This window comes from Mizuhopecten yessoensis, unplaced genomic scaffold, assembly GCF_002113885.1.
Source record: "Mizuhopecten yessoensis strain PY_sf001 unplaced genomic scaffold, ASM211388v2 scaffold10383, whole genome shotgun sequence".
Taxonomy (NCBI): Eukaryota; Metazoa; Mollusca; class Bivalvia; order Pectinida; family Pectinidae; genus Mizuhopecten; species Mizuhopecten yessoensis.
In genome coordinates this window covers 1-6,162 of record NW_018408519.1, presented here as the reverse complement: position 1 = coordinate 6,162, position 6,162 = coordinate 1, and the positions used below count along the sequence as shown (strand labels likewise).

General features: G+C 35.9%; 1 long non-coding RNA gene across 1 annotated transcript; it reads left to right on the top strand.

The window, feature by feature from the left end:
• The first annotated feature begins 135 nt into the window (after positions 1 to 135).
• Positions 136 to 2,643, top strand: LOC110460401. Its single transcript, XR_002464010.1, has 3 exons — positions 136 to 177; positions 2,074 to 2,345; positions 2,599 to 2,643. It is a non-coding gene; the product is annotated as an uncharacterized LOC110460401 (long non-coding RNA).
• The last annotated feature ends 3,519 nt before the right edge of the window (positions 2,644 to 6,162 follow it).

Sequence of the window (6,162 nt, the reverse complement as noted above, 5' to 3'; positions counted from 1 at the left end):
TTGTCTCAAAATGACAATATAACATGTTATGCAACAACAGATGTATCATAAAAATATGTAATCTTGAACTTAAATGTTCAAAAATCATAAAACTGGAACACATATAGTTCTTCGGAAGCGGAGTACAGGTGTTGTTGGGCACATCCGGTAAGCTAACCAAGGACAGTCCGTTTGCAAGTAAGTATGATTTACACATAAATATTACTATTACGTTCGAGATCCTTTAATATTATGCAATATATGCTGCATTAATTATCACTGAGCTAGTCGATCGCAGATCGTCAGTTTCTTATCGCTCCGATAACACTTTTTATGAAGTGTTTGCCCCGTGTTGAACGTGTCAGATCTGCATTTTCTCACGTGGTTACACGCATTTGTTTGGGGTCCGAAAATTTTCTCGCTGTATGGACAACAAGTATTTGCAAAATAAAATCATTTTAATTTTTGACACATTTCCTTCCATCTATGTTTGTATCATTATTTGATACATTACCATTTTAATTAATTTATTCCCAAAAAATAGCATGTGTTATGTATTGTTTACCCCCTGTCAGTAGCCCCCGAAAATGTAACTCGAGTATAAAAGACCGTGCGTGACTGTATGGAGACTCATACACGTGTAGCACTTCAAATTAGTCTTGGGAAAGAGAAAAAGTCTTTTAAAGTTTAATTTAGCAACTGGAAGGCATTTTGAAGTAATGTACATCACTACATGTGTATGTATATAATTTTGTTTTCAGTGTGTACCCCAAGTGACCTTCTGTGGTTACCGAAATTCATGAGTTAAGAAACCTATGAGAACTGGCAACAAGAAAGATGACAAATACTACAGTGTCTAAGGCAACAGGATCAGGTAAACATAAGTGGATTGGTCGAGCGGTTACTAAATAGTATTCATTCGCAAAGTGTTTTATAGACAATTAACTTATTTGTCATTTAATCTGTTAAATATTTATATACATTAACTTTTTGTGAATTGATTCTAGAACCAAAATATGCCTTCACATAGGACGCTCTCATTCAGACAATTGAAACAAGCAAATCACGCACTGTTGTTTAGTAAATAAAGTAGCAAGTAAAGTATGTACAAGCTAGTGTAATTGATATGAAATTGAGGAACTGACTGAATCCTAATGTTTAAATATCACATTTAAATTTTACATTTTGTAACTTGTGCAAAATGTTCTTCTGAAATTTATGTTTCAAAAAACATTAAGTTGTTACTCAACAATTTGGCATGTTTTTGAAACTATTTATAAATATATCTTACAAAGCAGTGGAGAAATTGATGCAATATATAATTTTTTAAACTATTTTCAGGTGAAAAAAGTGGACTTCCAGCTCAAAGGTTCCCACATCAAGAAGGTGTCAAGTTAAAGATGCAACAATGATAGAACAGGTACACAGTTATAAAATTTCTGTTAAATGTTTACTGGACTGTTTTCATGACACAGAAATAAACATGATAAACATATTGACCCCATGATTTACATGTGCCATACCCAGAGGTTAGCCCCAGTCTGTACCGGTGCTTTCTGTTCTGGTTCAACCAGTTGAAACAGTTGATGCTGATCAAAACAAAACCCTGTGGTTAGCTTTGAATTCTAACAATCAATTTTTGCAAAGTTTGCATCTGGCCGCGCCAGCCACTGTTCATTTCAAAGTCTCTATAAATGTATTACAACATATGCTGAGTCAACGACTGAAATATTCCAGCCCTTAAATAGCTAATATAAAGAAACAATAGTGTATATTCTGTTTTTCACTACATTGGTGTTACGGTATTTTGAATGTCTCTTACTGGACCATGTTCTCAAGGAAGTTGTTTTTGTTGAGGAAACTGTCGCAACAGTAATTGCTTATAAGTAACATCAGTAAAAATGCTTGTAGTCTTTCAAACTTACTTCTCAGATTGGTGGTCCAAATACTTTTACCATGGATTTTATATTTTAAGGGTTGTACATTCATGTTTCTATGACAGATGAAGGGATGATAAAAACAATGTTATTAATTTTCCGTTAAAAACACCTGTTTGAATTGAGTTGTGTCATTTCACTTTCTATTTTTCACTAGGTGACTTGAATAAAGACGAATGGTTAGAAGGCTATGTGCTGGAATATGTTACAGGAAAAGATGAGGAATATGGTGTAATGGTATTGTCCTTATCGAGCCCTCCTATACTGTACTAGTGTGTGTAATCGAACGCACCTTTACTTTGTTGTGTGTAATACATCTCTAGTTGGGGCCGTGTACGATGTAAAATACAAAGGAAAACAGCAAAAACCATGGTGCATAATCTACAGCCAGACTTACATAATGGTGATCTTAAATTTGGGGATATTTAGGTGAGTTCATGGAATTAATCTGAATATAGTAATTTCCATGTTGACAGTAAAAGGATTGTGTCATTGTATGAATAAAGACATTGATTGCATATTACCTACATGTCCAAAATTGTCATTAAATCTGTGAATATCATTGTATTCATATAATTTATCGATATCAACTTAGTACAAGTAAGTGTATGATTAATGCTATAACTAAAGTATTCTTAGCTGTTATATAAAGGTAAAACAGGATATTATTTTTGTTGATCAGGCAATCCCACCTGTGTATCCAAACCACCCTGCCATTTATCACAGCNGTATTCTTAGCTGTTATATAAAGGTAAAACAGGATATTATTTTTGTTGATCAGGCAATCCCACCTGTGTATCCAAACCACCCTGCCATTTATCACAGCATGCTGACCTAACCAGTATTACATGCTGAGGAACCGCTCATACGAGGCATGTATTAACACATAAGACCATCTAACCCTTCATACCACCCGACCTGTAAGACCTGCCAACAGTCCCGATGCAGCAGACCAGCTGACTTGTGTCCGCACAGACAACTGAGCCAACAAGTCTACTTGAGTCACTCTGTCTCCTTCTGAAGTTTGTCAATTTAATAACTGGATAAAAGATGACATTTTTTCACACTTAACTGTTCAATACACTTTTGCNTTTTTAGCTTACCTGGCCCGAAGGGCCAAGTGAGCTTATCCCATGCCGCAGCGGCCGTCGTCCGGCGACCGTCGTCTGTCAACTTTTTCCTTTAAAATGCTGAACGGCTCGGAGGATTTTGACCAAATTCGGTCTGGAGCATCATTGGCCAAAGGGTTCTCAGTTTTGTATAAACGGAGGGTATGGTCCCCCTTGGGGCAGAGGGGCGAGGCAAAATAGGGGGGAAATAGGTAAATCTTTAAAAATCTTCTTCTTTTCAATCAATAGAAGGATTTTGACCAAATTTGTTCTAGAGTATCTTTGGACAAAGGAGCCTGAAGATTGTATAAACAGAGGGTGTGGCCCCTCTGGGAGCATAGGGGCGGGGCTGAATAGGGGAAATAGAGGATTTTTTTGTCTCCTACTATACAAGGGAAGGGATTTAAACCAAATGCAGTCTGAAGCATGCTTAGGGACAAAAGAATCAATTTTGTTTAAACTGAGGTGTGTGGACCCCCTTCTTTGGGGCAGATGAGTGAGGCCCATTAGGGGAAATAGAGGAAAACATTAATGATCCTTCTCCTTCTGTACTGTTGAAGGGATTTTTAACTAACCAAATATTTATTTATAAATAACATGGGGTTTAAACCAAATATGGTCTGAAGCATGCTTAGGGGAAAACAACTCAATTTTGTTTTAACTTGTATAAAAAGGTGCATGTGAGGCCCAGATAGGGGAAATTGAGGAAAACTGGGACATAACATGGAAACTCATTTTCTTGTTGTCTTTCCCACCAAAACTGATTTATATGTAGTCCTTCTTGCAACTTTGTTTCTTGTACTCCTTTGACAAACCTGAATGGTACTCAGCAGGTTTTAAATTGAAAAATAAAATACCAGGTGAGCTACTAAGGCCCCTGGGCCTCTTGTTTAACATAAAATAATATTATTGTAACATTATGTAAGTGATTGTAAAACAATTTGAATGGGAAATGTTATTGTAATTATATCAATGTAGACAATGGATATATTTGAAGTTTGTTGGTGTCAATGCTGCTTCGTTGGGTTGGAAAACACATATATCAAGTTCTGTACTTTAAAATCTCTACCTGTACAGCAGATAATTTTGAACAGGTAACGTATGTAAACTCTGACAGTATAAATTATGGCAGCATTATGTATGATGTTCAGAACTNAACGTATGTAAACTCTGACAGTATAAATTTTGGCAGCATTATGTATGATGTTCAGAACTAATAGATAGACCAATAGTCACCACTTTGTAATAAAATGTAATTAGGAGCACCTTCATTCTGCAAATTATGTAATGCACATATATGAAAACTATAGAGGTTGTTTAGGAATCAGTACCTACCTCCACCTGATAGTTTAAAGTTGTGATATTTATTTTTATATGTAAGCGTAACCAAGAAAACAGCCCAAGATGTTCTGTGTAGAACTGTTTTATTTTTCCTATGTTACAGGAAACAGATACATGACAAACTAGCTGAGCAGTTGGTCCACTAGTTGAGTCAGCCAACCCAAGTCTGCCAGTCCAGTCAGCCAGTCCAAGTCAACCAGTCCAGTCAGTCAGCCAAGTCAACCAGTACACTCCCCCATCCCAGTCAACTAGTCCAGTTAGCCAGCCCAAGTTACACAGTCCAAACAGCTAGTTCTCCAGTTAACCAGTCCAAGTCAACCAGTCCAGCTAACCAGCCCAATTTAACCAAACCAGTCAACTGCTCAAGTCAACTATACCAATCAACCAGGCCGGTCAACTACCCAAGTCAACTAGACTACTGTTAAGTTCAACCTTTCCTGTCTTGATGATGGTTAGTCATAATTCTCAGCTAATCATTGTTCTGGGGCCAATATTAGGCCTATTTTAGCTGTAGACAAGTCTATTACTTTATATGACACCCTCTGTACATACTGCACTCATCAGAACAAATATACTGGACAATATGGAATGTCTCTAGTAACTATAGGCTAAATGGATAACTGCACTTATCAGGATGAAAGATAAATGTTTTGATGTTTTCTAGCTAAGGTGTTGTCCTCTGTTAGCTATTTATCAAACTACATTTGAGACATATGCCACCTGATGTGAAGTTACTCAATGCTGATTAAATATGTAAATGAAATAGTTTACTACACAAACTGTGAAGATAATATATGTCAGTCAGAAAATGTTTTAGTAGAATTGTTATATTTTATAGATGACAGATACACTACACATTACCCATCGAATCAGTTGGGCACTTGAGCCACTAGCCAACCAACCCAGTCAAATCAGGCAACTAGCTCTGCCAACTCACCAAACAGCCAGGCAGCCAACCAAATAACTTCTTCCTCTAAACATCCTGCAAGCCTTTTTTTAAAGATCTGATAACAGTCAGTCAATGATGCAGCTAGTTCAGCCATTGATCTCTTGGAAATCATTTCTTTGGTAAGCATATTAGAATTTTCCTTGATAAACATATTAGAATTGATCATGACTTACAACTTACAAAACTTTTGTGCATCTGGATCTGGTGTTACATGTATAAGTATCCATGTACCAAGTCAACCAGTACCTCAAGCCCAACCTTGGTAGGAGTGTATCTAAGTGGCCAGTTTTCAAACAATTTTGTGTTCAATGTTCTCCTCAGTAAGTATAACTGGTGAAAAAATCCAAAGTGCACTTCAGGAGGCAATTTTCACACCTATCACAGATCGGCAATTTCAACAACGAATTTGCTAATAACCCTATACTGTTTGATGTGATTCACTGGACAATTAATTTTTAAGTTGATTATGTGTATAAGGCCAAAAAAACTCTGTTTGCTATCATAGATAATCATAACAGGGGTAATTAGAGGGGAGTTGTAATATTTAAGAAATATTTTTTTTTACTATTGTTAAATAGAGAAAATATTTTATGATGAGTGTTGGTTTAGGTATTTTACAACAATGTATATCTATCATTAAATTAATTTGAATGAAATATAGTCAAGCTTATTGAAATCTCAGATCATATCTTCAGCTAATCTTTATAATGAAGCATATTAAAGGTATCTAAACTGATGTAATGTTGATTTATATTTTCAGCCAACCAACCATTATGAAAGTCATATACTTGATAAGTTTCCATACAGCTATATTTTTACTGATGTGACAAATACACCAATCATACTG